Here is a 17511-nt window from a genome sequence, read left to right on the forward strand (position 1 = left end):
TCTACGGCAGTGGTCTCCAAACTATAGCCAGGTGCCAGACGTGGCCCTTTGCCTGCCTTTGTCTGGCCCTTGGTGTACTACTACTACTACACCTGACACTAATGATGGGACACCACTCTTCTCACTGACAGCACGAACAGGGCACAATTATTCCCACTGATACTAAAAAGAGGCACTATTCCTCCCATTAAAACTAGTGATAAAGCATTGATTGCTTCCAATGACTATAGTCTGACCCACCCCAAAGCCTAAAGGACAGTAAACTGGCCCTTTGCTTAGAAAGTATGGAGACACCTGTTCTAAGGTATCATGCACAGGGGCAACTGGAGGGCCATAGATGCATAAAACCATATCTGTTGTGTACAGCCGCCCATGGGAAAAAAAAAGTAGGGAAAGTGGCTATATGCAGGTATACACCGGTACTAGTCTAAGACCATGCAGGAGTTCAGACACACACATTCAGACTGAGTCTAGGGGCGCACAGTATGGCTGTACATGTGCTTATGCAAGTACCATCCTATATGTGCATACAGCTGCATCCTGTAATTGATTTCTATGGGCAGCTATACACAGCAGATGCAGCTCCCGGGCAGGGTATTAGGCCCATATTTTACATAGTATGACCCCAGGCGCCTGTATGCATGACGTCTAACTGTCATCAAGACATCAGTGTAATGCGAGCGGATTTTCAGTCGGAAAAAACGTGGATGGTTTTTACGATGGAATTCCGCTCAAACTTGGCTTGCATACACACGGTCACACAAAAGTTCTTTGAACTTTCGACCGCCAAGAACGCGGTGACGTACAACACTACAACGAGCTGATAAAATGCGTAGAATTGTTTCCGAGCATGCGTAGGAATTTTGTGTGTCGGGAATTTGTACAGACTAAACTTTTTCCGACCGAAAAATTGAGAACATGCTCTCAATCTTTTGCTGGCCGAAATTCCACCAGCAGAAGTCCATTGGCGCATACACAATCGCATTTTCTGACCAAAAGCTCACATCAGACTTTTGCTGGCAGAATTTCCGATTGTGTGTACGGGACATTACTTTCAAGTTTCCAAGACAGCAAAACCTTATCTACCACAGAGAGCTTTGCTCACGCCCTCCACCCTTGTTGCTCATATGATGGTATTCTGTATGGGCCGCCAATTGATGAATTGTAAGAAGGGGGGAGGATGTGCGTCACATATTTTCCCAAACTCAGAGGTAACTGGTATTTCTTGGGGCTTGCAGGGTAGATTGGGGAAGATAAGTCCCAGAGTATGAATTGAATGCTCTACTTTGTATACTAAGGGCAGATCAGATTTAGCTTAAAAAAAAAAACACCACCACTACATTGGCAACCTACTCAACAGTCCTGTTATCCAACCAAAGATAAAGAGCACCAATCTCCACAAAATATTTTTTACAGTTCTAATAACCGAGTATCTGTCAAATACTCATTTTACAGGTGTCTGACTTTTTTTTCTGCTTCTAAACGCCCCTCTATGTTGGCCTATGGGACCATGCAGACATAGGCGTTTTACAGGCAGCGAGAGCCCAACACATATAAAAGCGTGTAAATGCACCTAAACCCTAGGCATGTTTAGCACTTATTCATTTCAATGGTTAAAATAAATGCCTATCCTGGCCATTTAAATGAACGAACACTCAAGCGACTGACGCCCTGAACGTGTCTAAATGCGATTGAAAAAGGTGGCTTTAGGTGTGTTTTTATTTGTGCTTGTCTCCTGTCAGGAGAAAAGAGTTCAGAAGAACATAGCGTGTTGTGCATGAGGCCTAATCGACACCAACAATATAACTAGATAAACACAGCAAAAGAGCAAAACAAAACAAAAAAATATATACAAACCGAAAAATAACTCGGTGGGGGGGGGGGGGGTTCGCAGGGCCACGTTGCTTTATGAAAGAAGAACTTTGGGGGCTTTTGAAACTCAGTTTTTTGGGGGTGCGGGAGAGAATAATGACTATGCAGCTTCCATGGAATTTAGTTTGGATACCACTGTTGTATAAGTATAGCTCTGGCAGTGAATAAGAGGGTATGCCGCCAGCCGCTCTTAGGAACTGAAAAATGGTTGTAGTAAACGCAAAATACTATTGAACCCAACGGTTTAACTCAACCTTTTACTTTGCCTATGTGCAGAACGCAGGTTCACTTTAAAATTCAGCACTTCCAGCAAAAAAAAAACTGCCCTTTCCACCACAAATCTGGCACTCTGGGAAATATAATCCCTCACAATTTGCTTTTACCCAATAAAAAGATCAAGAATTGCAATCCACATTCAAAATATTTTTTCGTTTTCTAATAATAGAAAAAAATAAAATAAAAATAAAAAGAGTAAGAAAAAACATTAATTAAAAAAAGAAAACAAATCAAAAAAGTTGTTTGATAAAAAAAAAAAAAAAAAGAAAACAAGACAAGGAAAGAGCATAAGAATGAAGAGTTGGTTATTTACGAAGAACAAAACTCCTACAAGGCCAAACACACAAGAGCCCCAACTCCCCAGATACTTCCTCTGCCTCTAATCAACCTCTATTTCAGCCTTTGTAGAACATTTTGCCATGGAGGAATCCTGGAGAGCTAAAAAAATAAATAAAAATTAACTGGTATCAGAGGTTACTTACCAGGGACAAGAATAGAGGCTTTACAGATCCTGCGGTGCCGGCTCAATTAAGTGCCATTGGTACCTTAACTATGCCAACACCACCACCGGTTTTGTGTTGGAGAAGCATTGGACCCCAAGACTGGGCCAAGATATGGCCTTCAGGATCATAATACTCAGAAGCAGCTATCCGAGGTGTTCCATAGGGTCCCTGCAGGGCAGGACTTACCATTGGGCTTGACTGGGCTCAAGCCCATAGGCCCCACCCAACAGGGGGCCCCGCCAAGATACATAGCAGAGTGTACCCGGCTCGGCTCCCCTCACAGTTATGCCCAGTCCTGCCCTATGATGGACATAACACAGAGACTGGGCGTGACTGTGAGCCGAGCACTCGACTACACTCGGCTCCGCTCGGGACTGCGAGAGGCCTGAGAGCTGCCGAGATACACAGGACTGTGTATCTCGGCAGCGTCATTTTTAAACTTCAAGACTGCAATGACAAGCCTGAAAATGACACTGGACAAGGCTGCAGATGGATGGGCAAGGCTGCAGATGGACACTGATAAGGCTGCATTGATGGGCATTTAAATGTAATTTTTTTTTTCCTTTTAAACTTCCCTCCTAAAAGTTTTTTCCTTTAAAGCGGGAGTCCGCCGGGAGTTCTGCCGTTTTTTTGTTTTTTTTTTTTAAAAGCCAGCAGCTACAAATACTGCAGCTGCTGACTTTTAAAATAAGGACACTTACCCGCCCAGCGCGCCCGCGATGTCGGCACCCGAAGCCGATCTCTCGATCATCTCTCGGGTGCTGCCGCCACCATCTTGGCTATGGGAATCAGGAAGTGGAGCCTTGCGGCTTCATTTCCCGGTTCCCTACTGCGCAATAAGGATGGTCCCCGCTGTCTCTGGGATCCGTGTGTTTCCCAGCAGACAGCGGGGGACCTTCGGAAAGGGGCGTAGATATCTGCGGAAAGGGGCGTATAGTCTGCAGATATCTATGCCGGAAGTGGGTGCAGATGCCTGTACTGTACAGGTACCTGACCCCCCTCCCCCCTAAAAGGTGCCAATTGTGGCGTCGGAGGGGGGGGAGGGTTCCAATGAGCGGGAGCTCCACTTTAGGGTGGACCTCCGCTTTAAAATTCCCTCCTAAACTTGGGGTGCGTGTTATATGCCAACACGTGTTATACGCCAATAAATACGGTAATGTATAGAAGGTAGGGCCCGAAAGTGACTCAAGCCCACGGGCCCCCACCACCCTAAGTCCTGCCCTGGGTCCCTGAAGCAGTCTATAAAGCATTACAAGAATGAGAGTCCAACAAAGCTTGATCCAGTCCAGTAATATTAGTATTTTTTTAAACAAGAATAAAAATGTGATTATCGTTTGGTGAAAAATAAAACTGTTACCATACTGAATCAAGCTCTGTGGTGCGCTCAATCTTGATAATGCTTTACCGGCACTCTCAGGTTGGAGGTCCATCAGCTATTGCTCAATGAGCTTCTAGTAAACTCTAGAGCAACGGTCTCCAAACTGTGGCCTGGGGGCCAGATGCCCTTTGCTTGCCTCTGACACCAATGATGGGGCACTTTTCTATCCCCTGATATTAACGATTGGCACTATTCCACCTCCTAACATGGGACTATTCCTCAGACTGACACCAACAATGAAGCTTCATTCCTCCCAATGATAGAGCACAATTGCTTCCCTTGAGACCAACAATTGCCATTATTCCTCCCACTACTACCAATGATGAAGCACCGTATACGCACACAATGGCCACATTCCAGCCTCCAAAGAGTCTGAAAAATAGTAAACTGGCTCTTTGTTAAGAAGTTTGGAGACTCCTGTTCTAGAGGAACTCTACTGTTGCATGGGAATTCTTGCTGAGAAAGACAGCCCTATTTACTGAATTGGTGCTTGACACTGTACTTCCTCTTCCCAGCAACCACGTAGTACCTACTCAGTGGCCTTGTGGTCAGAGACATGTCCCCTAGTCCTTGTGGATTACAGGAACGGTGTAATTAAGCATGTGCACAGCCAGCAGGCATTCCATCAACTTTAACCCACCCAGCAATTACATGTATTGCTCAAAATTCACAATTCTTTAGATCAGCCTCTCGCAACCTTTGCAACCCATGATACTTTTAACCTTGAGCAACCCTTGAAATAACTTCCTGGTCTCAAGGAACCCCTGCTAAAAATGACTATATCTACAACTGATGATATATTAGTGTGATAGTCCATGGGAAGAATGTTCCTTCCACTTATGGTCATTGGGAAGAATGACCCCCTTACAGATAGCTAAAAAGGTCAACAGTGTCAGTGGGAACTTATCTGAAAGGCAGAAGTTACTCATTTGTTCAAGGAACCCCTAGCAACCTCTGGAATGCCAGGGCTTTTTGAATCTCCTACTTATTCCTGGCAGCACCCAAAGAAACAACATTAACCACTTGCCTACAAGGCACCTTCACCCCCTTCCTGCCCAGGCCATTTTTCAGCTATCACACTTTGAATGACAATTGCGCGGTTATGATGCAACACTGTACCCAAATTCATTTTTAATAATTTTCTTCACACAAATAGAACTTTCTTTTGTTGGTATTTAATCACAGCTGGGTTTTTATTTCTTAAAGCGGTAGGCCACCTGAAATGTTTTTTTTTTTTTAAAGTCAGCAGCTACAAACACTGTAGCTGCTGACTTTTAATAAGCGCACTTACCTGTCCAGGGTGCCCGCGAGGTCGGCCGCCCGAGGTTGACCTGTCACTCGGCTCTCGGGACCACCATTTGTACTAAGGGAAACAGGCAGTGGAGCCTTGCGGCTTCACTGCCCGTTTCCTACTGCGCGTGCGCGAGTTGCGCGCCAGTGTTCTGGGACACACACAGTTCCCACAACACAGCGAGCCCCATTCCCCAGAAGACAATGCGAGGAGGAGAGGACTGAAGATCACCGTGGTGTAGGAAGTGGCAGATTAGGACAATCTGCCTAGCAACAGTCATTTCTGGTATGTTAAAAAAAAAATAAAAAATCATTTTTTTCCAGATTTTTAGGAACATATTTATGTCATTTTTATTTTTTAGGGTGGGCTTCCGCTTTAATAAAAAAAAAAAATGACCAACAATTTTGAAAAGAAAAAAGTTTTTCTTAGTTTCTGTCAGTAAATTTTTTAAATAAGTAATTTTTCTCCTTCACTGATCGGTACTGATGAGGCTTGCACTGATGGGATGGCATCTATGGGCACTGATGGGGTGGCACTTATGGGCACTGATAGGTGGCACTGATGAGCACTGATATGTTTTGATAGGTGGAAGAAGTGCCAAGGATAGGCGGCACTGATGGGTGGCACTGGGGACTTTACTGTGATCAGTGCCCTGATTAAATGTCCGGGTGTTCCCTGCGAGGAGATGCTGCAGATCAGCTCTCTTTTCCACTCGCTTTGTCATTGTGAGGTGATGAAAGACGATCACTGGCACTTCAGCATTTACATGTGACCGGCTGTGATTGGACACAGCCGATCACATGGTTAAAGAGCTGCCGTGATCGGCTCTTTACAGAGATCAGGATCGCTCTGTGTCTTAGCATCACGGAGCAGCCGTGATTGCTGCACTGCGTGCCCCCGTGGGCACCTGAGGTGGGCCAATCTGGGTGCCATCATATGACATCCAGCTAGAACGAGAGTCACGTTGTCACTGTGTCATTTGACGGTGGGCGGGCGGAAAGTGGTTGAAGTAGAACTATAGGCAAAAAATGTTTTTTTTTATATTTTGGGTGGAGCAAGGGAGGGTTATTACCCGTCAGATTTTTTTTTTGTCATCTGTTTCCCATTACGGAGATTTTCCTTCACTTCCTGTACCATAGCCAAACAGGAAGTGAGAGGAAATCCGTGTAAATTAGTTTTTTTTTTCTTTTCGAGACCAGAACTAGTGCCATCATTGGAAGATTTCCCCCCTATTACTTTTCTGGGCACAACCCACAATTTGGGATTTTCTTTTATTTTCACTTTCAATGATAAAGATAAACAGAACAAATAGAGAGGATGAATCTCCTTAACGGGGACACAGACAACAATACTGACAAGGGTGGCACAGTGGTGTAGTGGGTAGCACTCTCGCCTAGCAGTAAAAAGGGTTGCTGGTTCGAATCCCAACCACGACACTACCTGCTTGGAGTTTGCATAACCCTGTGCCTGCGTGGGTTTCCTCCAGGTACTCCGGTTTCCTCCCGCATTCCAAAGACATGCAGGTAGGTTAATTGGCTTCTGTCCAAAATTGGCCCTAGTATATGAATGGGGACCTTGGATTGTGGGCTCCTTGAGGGTAGGGACCGATGTGAGTGTGCAATGTACAGGGATAGGGACAACTGTAGACACTCACTCAGGTTGAACTGGATGGACTGGTGTCTTTATTCAACCTTACTATGTAACTATTTCTGGCCAATGATTCATGTAGCATTTACTTCCTGGAATCCATCTGCCCTTAAAGTGGTTGTAAACCCTTACAACCAACTTTGACCTACAGGTAAGCCTAGATTAAGGCTTACCTGTAGGTCCAAGAAATATCTCCTAAACCTATATGGTTTAGGAGATATTTACCTCGAAGACAGCCAGCGCTGTCTACGTAGACAGCGGTGCACTGGGGCAGGCCGCAGATCACGGCGATATGCCGCGAATGTCGGCTCACAGCGCTGGAGCCATGAGACCCGGAAGTTGCTCCGGGATCCATGGCGGCGGCGAAGAGGAAGATGGAGGACCGCTTCGGGGGCTTCGTTCTCAGGTAAGTTATTCATAATAAGCTAGCTCATTATGCCTTTGCCTTACAGGGTGTGCTTTTAAAAAAAATAAAAATAAATGTTTGCCTTTACTTCCTCTTTCTGTGCTGAAGTTGAGAAAACCCCTCCTCCCCTCCTGAAGATTCCTGGGATGTAGGACATCATTTTAGCCTAGGCCAGAAACCAGGATGTAACTGAAGAAATCCAAAAAATAAATAAAAAATAAAGTTTAAAACAAATAAATATGATACACCTTCCTATCCAATTACTAAAATAATCAATGTTGATTAGGAGAGTGAAGTTTCACTTTAAATCTACCCTATTTTAAAAGGATGTGGATCAATTTCCTGTTTTGTAGCCCTGAAGAAGGGGGTTTTATATAGTCTCTGAGCATGCATTGACTCAAGATAATAATAATCTTGAGTCAATGCATAATAATAATCTGTAAAAAAGCAAACAGCAGGGCACAAACGCCTAGAGCAGTGATGGCAAACCTTGGCACCCCAGATGTTTTGGAACTACATTTCCCATGATGCTCATGAACTCAGCGCTGTAGTTGAGCATCATGGAAAATGTAGTTCCAAAACATCTGGGGTGCCAAGGTTCGCCATCACTGGCCTAGAGCATTACCAAAGGTTTATTATGACGAAAACATCTAAATTTATACTCACAAAGATGAAAAATATATGTGCGTTGCCATATGTAAAATCACGTTCCAGTGGGGATAACACATGGCCTGACCTGATGCACCAAAGCATTGACAAGCTGATGTGTTTCGGGAGACGCACCCACTTACTCAAAGCTCATGGAAGCAAGGTCCATAAAGACACAGATGAGCAAGTTTAGGGTGGAGGAACTGGACTGTCCTGAACTCAACCTGATAGAACACCTTTGGGATGGATTAGAGTGGAGACTGCGAGCCAGGCTTTCTCATTCAACATCAGTGCCTGACCTCACAAATGAGCTTCTGGAAGAATGGTCAAACATTCCCATATAGACACACTCCTAAACCTTGTGGACGGCCTTCCCAGAAGAGTTGAAGCTGTTATAGCTGCAAAGGGCGGGCCAACTCAATATTGAACCCTACGGACCAAGACTGGGATCCCACTAAAGTCCGTGTGCGTGTGAAGGCAGGCGTCCCAATATTTTAGACAATATAGGTTATCTGATGATGGGTCCATTTTACCAAGTCAGCAGGTAAACTAACTGAACAGACCCCACTCATTACTGAAATATCAGCTTTTGCTGTAATATAAATATACAGGAATGTATAAATATATACATCCACGTACAATAACTTGGTGAACTTCTAAGTAACAGATGAATGAAGACAAACTCAGTGCAGGCGCGTTTGTGAGGACAAGGACAGATAAGAATCCGAAGACCGTGCCAAGGAAAATAAAATAAAAATCCCATCAAGGTAATGATGAGAGGCTAATCGGAGGTGAGAGGGAAGTCTTGTGAACGGGTGCAGGAAACTCACTGAATGGAGACGAGGTCAAATTAAAAAAAAAAAAAAAAACTAGGAAATTCTATTACTCTGTGAACTCAGATCACCCCATACGTCAGTGTGAATCAAAAGGTTAAAGGGACACTCTGCTCCGTCATGACATTTCCGCCATTAGCAGATATAAACTACAGGCTGAGAGGCTACAACTGTCCTGGCTGTAAATCTGACCTCCGGCCTTCTCTTGAGTCTTGCACAGTTGTACCGGCTCCTCGCCTGGACTCCAACGGCTTCCTCTGATTTCACTGCACACTGTGAGCTTCTTATAATGTGCATTAGAAGCTGCAGCCAGTCACATAGAGCTCCCCGCCTCATTTCCTGGCTGGAGGAGGTCCAGCATTAAAGGAGAAGTACAGCCAAAGCTCATGTGGCTCTACTTCTCCCGTGGATAACAGGAGTGCAATTTGTTCTGCACTCGTGTGACCCGTTTTCAGCAGACGCTGTCAAGTGATGTCACAGTGCCAGTCCAGGCTCAGGAAAGATCGTGACCATATGGTCAGGATCCGCCAAAATGCCTGGATGGGCACATGGCTCAGCGAGTCGCTGAGAGTCTGAGATGACCGCTGGTGACTGACCATCTCTCTGCTCAGGGAGCTCTGAGAACCGAGCGATAGCCAGTGTTTGATCGCTTGGTTCTCAGTTAGAGCTGCACAATTAATCGTTAAGAAAATCATGATCTCGATTCAACCTGGGTAGCACAGTGGTGTAGTGGGTAGCACTCTCACTTAGCAGTAAAAAGGATTGCTTGGTTCAAATCCCAACCACGGCATTACCTGCCTGGAGTTTGCATGTTCTCCCTGTGCCTGTGTGGGTTTCCTCCGAGTACTCCGGTTTCCTCCCACACTCCAAAGACATGCAGGTAGGTTAATTGGCTTCTGTCCAAAATTGGCACTAGTATATGAATGGGGACCTTGGATTGTGGGCTCCTTTAGGGTAGGGACCGATGTGAGTGTGCGATGTACAGGGATAGGGACAATTGTAGACACTCACTCAGGTTGAACTGGATGGACTGGTGTCTTTATTCAACCTTACTATGTAACCCCCCTCACGATCTTAACATAGCATTTCCACAATTTTATGTAAAAATAAGAAGTGCAGAGTCGTTCTCTGCTCAGAGCTGTCGGAAAAAAAACAACAACAAAAAAAAACAACACCCAAATGTTTATCAACATTCCTCAGCACTCACGGTTGTTTTGTTTAGATCAAAGGGATGAACTTCGGTCTGTAAATGAGGGCAGTTTAACCAGTTAAAGACTAAGCCTTTTTCTGACGCTTGTTGCTTACAATGTTAAAATCAGTATTTTTTGATCGAAAATTATTTAGAACCTCCAAACATTTATACATACATATACACACACATACGTATATATCTTTTTTAGCAGAGACCCTAGAGAATAAAATGGCGGTTGTTGCAATATTTTATGTCACAATGTATTTGCGCAGTGGTCTTTTTGAGAAAAAATACACTTCAATGAATTTGAAAAATAAAGTTTGACAATTTTTTTTGTATAATGTGAAAGATGATGTTACGCCACAAGAATTGTGATCTTTAGTCTAAGCAAAAAAAATTGCGATTCTCATTTTAGCCAGAATCGTGCGGCTCTATTCTTAATGGTTGAGGCGCTGGGGGGACTGATGCAGCATCCACCAAGGTAAGTACGATTCTGAAAAGTTCATACTTCTCTTTTAACTAGCTGGACTGGCCCAGGCCCATCCCTTTCATTCACTGGATTTAAGTTCTTTCAGTCATAGAGATTCAAAGTCTCATTTAGGAATTACTTAGGGCATCCTGTTGAATGCAGTTTGCCTAAGGAACACCCCCTCCTCCAGACCAACATCTACCCCATCAAGCATTTTCCTATTTGCGCAACTCCTCCCAAGATCCAGGCCACTGCTTTCATCAGTTGAGGAAAGTGGAAAGATAACGCTGGACCTGTAGAGTTATATCACTGATATTGTTATCTTAAAGGTATTGATGTTGGTGTTAGAGCCAGTTCACACAGCGGGCGATGCGAGGCGACACGACTCGCCTCGCCTCGCAAGTCGCCCCCGTTCTGTACAATGGAACCGTTCTGAGAGGAGCGACTCAAGTCGCTCCGACTCAGAAAAAAGGTTCCTTTTGGGCGACCTCGGGGCGACTTGCATTGACTTCTATACAGAAGTCATCTGCAAGTTGCCGCTGAGGTCGCGGCAGGTCGCGGCGAGGCAAGTCGGAGTCGCCTCGCCTCGCCTGCAGTGTGAACCGGCCCTTAATGATCTGGTTCCTGGGCAGGCGACTTCTACACCTCAGAGGATCTCCACAGTCTCCTTGGCTTGTCTTCTTTAAACGAGAGCTGTCCTAAAGGGTATAGTTATCTTGAAATAGCCCGTAGCACAGGGCGAGGTGGGGGCCTGCTAGTTATCTACCGCAGCCATTTGGAGCTATCTTTGCAATTAGTACCAGATTTAGTGTCATTTGAATGTCTTGCTTTTAAATGTAAAATTCCTTTCCCTGTGTTGTTCATTCTTGTTTATAGGCCACCGAAAATTAGCTCATCATTTACTGCTGAGTTGTCAAATCTTTTAACAACCTTTTGTATATCAAATGTAAATGTTATTATTTTAGGAGATTTAAATATTCATGCTGATACCCCTTCGTGCCATCCTGCAGCGGAATTTCTTCAGCTGCTGGATTGTTTTAATTTAAAACAACTCGTTGATGTCCCCACACATACTAGGGGGCATACCTTGGATCTGGTCATTACGAATTTTGCTCCTTTGACTAATTTGCAGGTGTATGACCTAGGTGTGTCAGACCATATGGCTATTTCAATGGATTTGATATCATCATCCAGTTGTTATAAGCCCAAGCGGGACATTTGTTTTAGAAACTTAAAAAATATAAATCCTGAACTTTTGGCAATGGATTTTCAGCATCTATCTACACAATTTTGCTTTGTTGATGATGCGGTGGCTTATTATAATAGCCAGCTTAGCAGTCTGTTGGACTTTTATGCCCCAATTAAAACAAGAGCTGTTACTTTTACTCACTCAGCCCCGTGGTATACAGATGAGCTTCGTAAGATGAAGGCAGTGGGACGGGTTCTTGAACGGCGTTTTCGAGCCTCTGGCCTCACTGTCCATAAACAAATTTACCGGGAGCATCAACATCTATATGCACAGTCCCTTAAGGAGGCTAGGTCGCAGTTCTATTCTAAAGTTATACAAAATAGTTCAGGAAATTCTAAGCAGCTCTTTTCAACTATAAATCAATTGCTTAAGCCAAATTCGCCATCGAATTTCGGAAGAGCGGTGTAATGAATTTATGGATTTTTTTAGATCCAAGATTGATCATATCCGTTCCTCTCTGTCTGTCTGGTCCTTTGGCTCAAACTGTCCATTTAAACTGTTTTGTGCCCCGACAAATGGATCATTTACCAGAGGTGTCATTGGAAGAGGTACAGGGTATTGTTAAGCGAATGAAGCCCACAACCTGTTCCTTGGATCCTTTTCCAACTCCACTGGTAAAAACGTATGTTTTAGTTTTAAGTCCATTGATTACTGCTGTTGTTAATTACTCTTTTCGAACTGGCCATGTTCCTTCCATTTTAAAAAGTGCTGTTATTAGACCACTGCTTAAAAAATCCACTTTTGATCCGGAAGTCCTTTCTAATTATAGGCCCATTTCTAATCTTCCCTTTTTATCTAAGGTACTTGAGAAAGCAGTTGCAAGTCATCTTCAGGATCATCTCAAGCATAACAGCCTGATTTTGAAAAATTTCAATCAGGCTTTCGTTTTGCTCATAGTACGGAGACCGCTCTTGTTCGGGTTACAAATGATCTTCTTATGTCATCTGATGCCGGTTCTCCGTCTTTACTTATTATGTTGGATTTGTCAGCTGCGTTCGACACTGTCGATCATGGCATTCTTTTAGATAGTCTTCGTGATAATGTTGGACTAAAAAATTTAGCCTTCAGTTGGTTCGAGTCATATCTTACAGATAGGATTGAACAAACTACTTTGGGTCATTTTAAATCTAAACCGCATATGGTTACCTGCGGAGTTCCCCAAGGGTCAGTGCTTGGCCCGATTTTATTTATTCTATATCTTACTCCCTTGGGCCATATTATAAATCGTTATAATATTTCTTTCCATTGTTATGCTGATGATACACAGCTTTATGTAAAAGCTGCAGCTGAAACTCCTTCAGTGCAGTCACCCCTATCAGTCCTTACCGCCTGTCTGGAGGAGATAAAGGAGTGGATGGAACAACATTTCTTGCAACTAAATAGCTCCAAAACTGAGTTTATTATGATTGGAACATCTCACCAGATTAAATCATCGCTGATAACAAGTATTGCCTTTTCAGGCTCTAAAATTCCAGTTTCGTCTGTTGTCACTAATCTTGGTGTAAAAATGGATTCCCAACTCACTTTTGAAGCTCATATAAATCAAGTATGCAAGACTTCTTTCTACCACCTTCGTAATATCTCTAAACTTCGTCCTATCCTTTCTTTTTCCGATGCTGAAAGATTGATTCATGCCTGTGTCTCCTCCAGGCTGGATTATTGCAACGCACTTCTCATTGGGATTCCGAGAAAGAGCATGCAGAGGTTGCAATACGTTCAAAACTCTGCAGCCAGGATCCTAATGAGAGTGCGGAAGCATGAGCATATCACTCCAATTTTAAAATCTCTTCATTGGCTGCCGGTCTCTACAAGGATTGAGTATAAGGTCTCTCTTCTTGTGCATCAATGCATACATGGACAAGCTCCACCTTATCTTAAGGAACTTCTTAGATTGCAAAATCTACCGCGTTCCCTTCGCTCAACTAATTTGAATTGTTTAGAGGTTCCAAAAACTAGGTTGAAAACCATGGGAGATAGGGCTTTTTGTGCTGCTGCCCCACGTCTGTGGAATGCTTTGCCTGATAGTCTGAGGGTTTCTCAGTCTACTGAAAATTTTAAAAAGGGGTTGAAGACTTTTCTTTTTAGCAAATGTTTTGTAAATTAAGCGGTTTGTTTGTTTTTATTGTAATTATGTAGCACTTTGAGGTCTTTTGATGGAAAGTGCATTATAAATAAAATGTATTATTATTATTATTATTATAGTGTAATGTAACAAGAAATTAAAATTCAAGAGCCACACCACTGCCAAGAGGTCCAGATACAACTTTATTCCATTAAATGTCAGGGGTGCAATCCAAAAATTAGCCAACGAGTTTTGGAGGTCCAAGCATCCCCCTTCAACAGGGCTTTACTGGCAACAATGTGAACAAATCAGACAAGGCCTGTGCTAATAATTCACACTAGAAAAAATATAATTGTAGGTCCAGTTCACTTCTGGTTTGCTCACATTGTTGCCAGTCAAGCCCTGATGAAGGGGCCACTTAGACCCTCGAAACGTTTTGACGTTTTGATTTGGTGCTTCAATTTAATTTCTCTTTACATTACACTGAATTCTTCAGGACTGAGGGCTCTGTAGAGCAGTCAAGCGCTGATGAAGGGGGCACTTAGACCCTCTAAACGTGTTGACTACTTTTTGGATGGTACCCCTGACTTTTAAAAGGAATAAAGTTGTATCTAGGGTTGGGGAAAAAATCGATTTAAATCTTGAATCGAGTTGAGAGGTCAAATCGGTTCAAAATTTCAGATCAAATCAGATTTTTTTAGATTTTCTTTTTTTCACCAGGACCGGCACAGACGAGCTGCGGGCAGGAGTTTTTAGGCGAGGCCGCGGCTTTGGCCTTGTCCGCGAGGCCAGACGCCGCAGACTAGGCCTAAGCCGCGACCTCGCCTAAGAACTGCAGCCCGCAGTTCCTCAGGACCGGCGCGGTGTCCATCAAAGAAACAAAATTCAATTTGAATTGTGAATCGAGTTTATTTTTTTAATTTATTTTATCGCAGATTTTTTCTTTTTTTTTTTGAAAATTGCCCAGCTCTAGTTGTATATGAACCTCTTAGTAGCGGTGTATTGCTTCAATTTCATTTCTCTTTACATTACACAGATTTTTTCAGGACTGAGGGCTCTGTAGAGCAGCAAAGCCCTGACGAAGGGGGCACTTAGACCCTCGAAACGTGTTGACTACTTTTTTGGATGGTACCCCTGACTTTTAATGGAATAAAGTTATATCTGGACCTCTTAGCAGCGGTGCAGTGCTTCAATTTAATTTCTCTTTACATTATACAGATTTTTTCAGGACTGAGGGCTCGAATGGTACCGCTGACTTTTAGGCCCCATTCACACCTGGGCGTTTTGTAGAGTGAATCCTGAAGCTACAAAACGCTGGAGGGGAAAAAATCATTTATTCTCTATGGCGATGGTTCACATCTCCACTCCAAAACGCCTGAAGCCACAAGCTCAAAAACATCTGAAGCGCAAACAAGTTCTGGAACTTTTTTTTTTAGGCAAATTTAGGCGTTTTTCTTCTTTTTACATTGGTGACCTTTTGCCCTGCACAAAATCCTGGCAAAACACTGTTGCGAAATCGTGGTAAAAAAATGCCACAAAATTGCGGTAAAACCGTGCGATTTTCTGCCTGAAAACGCTGCACTCAGGGGTGAATGGGGCCTTAATGGAATAAAGTTGTAGCTGGTTCTCACAGCGGTGTGGTGCTTCAATTTCATCTCTCTTTACATTACACTGATTTCTTCAGCACTGAGGGCTCTGTAGAGCAGTCCAAGCCCTGATGAAGGGGGCACTTAGACCCTCAAAACGTGTTGACTCCTTTTTTGGATGGTACCCCTGACTTTCAATGGAATAAAGTTGTATCTGGACCTCTTTGCTGCAGTGTGGTGCTTCAATTTCATCTCTCTTTACATTACACTGATTTCTTCAGGACTGAGGGCACTGTAGAGCAGTCCAAGCCCTGATGAAGGGGGCACTTAGACCCTCGAAACACGTTGATTTCTTTTTTGGATGGTACCCCTGACTTTTAATGGAATAAAATTGTATCTGGACGTCTTTGCAGCAGTGTGGTGCTTCAATTTCATCTCTCTTTACAATACACTGATTTCTTCAGCACTGAGGGTTCTGTAGAGCAGTCCATGCCCTGATGAAGGGGGCACTTAGACCCTCGAAACGTGTTGACTACTTTTTTGGATGGTACCTGTGACAGTGGGGTCACTTTGGACACAGGGTGAATAAAAGAAACCCCCAATATGGTCTGTGATAGCCATATTCAAGGCTGTATATACATTGTATATAGATTGGATGTATACTGTATATGGGGGTTAAGTATCATTGCTGTGAGGAATTAAGTTGTTTTGCATTTCTATTGTTCATTTAAGTCTGTCCTTGTGTGTATTGTAAAGTGCCAGACAGACTGGCTGCCACCCCTTTGTGAAAAGATGTGTATTGGGTGGGATCGTTTGAAGCCTAGCAGACGTCAGGATGAGGTGTTGAGTCTTGGAATGTGTGGGTGGAGCTGGGTCCTTGTTCATGTTAAAGCATGTGCCTTGAATTGTGTATAAAGTTACAATGTTTCTCATTAATAAATTCATTCCTACTACAGAAGAGACAGAGTGCGTCTCGTCTTTTTGCCAGAGGGGTCGGCTCCTATAGGAAAGGGTCGTTTAGCTGTGGATATTGGTAGCGAGTGGATGTGTGTCTAGGAGAGGGAACATCATAAACGGCGTTAACCCCCTTTATATTAGGGGTGCCGTTACAGTACCCCTGACTTTTAATGGAATAAAGTTTTATCTGGACCTCTTTGCAGCAGTGTGGTGCTTCAATTCCATCTCTCTTTACATTACACTGATTTCTTCAGGACTGAGGGGCTCTGTAGCGCAGTCCAAGCCCTGATGAAGGGGGCACTTAGACCTTCGAAACATGTTGACTTCTTTTTTGGATGGTACCCCTGAATTTTAATGGAATAAAGTTGTATCTGGACCTCTTTGCAGCAGTGTGGTGCTTCAATTTCATCTCTCTTTACATTACACTGATTTCTTCAGGACTGAGGGCTCTGTAGAGCAGTACTAAGACCCCATTCACACCTGAGCGTTTTGTAGCTTGACGCCTGAAGCTAAAAAACGCTGGAGGGGAAAAAATCCATTATTCTCAATGGAGATGGTTCACATCTCCACTCCAAGTCGCCTGAAGCCCTACGCCTGAAGCTCAAACAAGTTCCGGACCCTTTTTTGTCGCGCGAATCGGGCTGATTTGGGCATTTTTTTAACATTGGTGACCTTTTGCCCTGCACAAATTCGCGACAAAACGTGGTAAAAAACGCCGCAAATCGCGGGAAAAACGCTGCAAATCACGGTAAAAAACGCCGCAAAAAACGCTTGAAAAGCTACGCTCAGGTGTGAATGCAGCCTAAGGCAGGGTGCTGTGATGTGTTCAGGAAGACGTCATCGGCCTGCATTGCATAGAAAATTTTGGATCCTGGGATGAGTAACCCAAAGAACAAAGTCATAAAATGCAAGTCACTATTCTTGTATAATGCAGAACCTGGGTGAATCAATATCTACAAGGTGTGTTCTGGAGCTGCACGGTTCTAAAATCTTTATGGCAATGAAATTCCTTGATGGTGCTCCAAACAACAGGAGTACCTTTGAACCTGATTTATGAGATGTGCTTATTATCTGCTAAGCTCCTGGAGATCTCTCCTCCCCATCAAAAGTTGGCACATACACTTTTTAGTGCCATCCATTGG

The 17511-nt window shown here is 43.6% G+C and overlaps 1 protein-coding gene across 1 annotated transcript in view; it reads right to left on the bottom strand.

Moving 5' to 3' along the window:
* SBF2 (SET binding factor 2) overlaps positions 1–17511 on the bottom strand; it is a gene marked incomplete in the record, with an annotated part of 632543 nt that overhangs the window by 319315 nt on the left and 295717 nt on the right.

This window comes from Lithobates pipiens, unplaced genomic scaffold (genome assembly GCF_037356315.1).
Source record: "Lithobates pipiens isolate NorthernLeopardFrog02 unplaced genomic scaffold, aLitPip1_a1.2 Scaffold_24, whole genome shotgun sequence".
In the NCBI taxonomy this organism is placed as follows: Eukaryota; Metazoa; Chordata; class Amphibia; order Anura; family Ranidae; genus Lithobates; species Lithobates pipiens.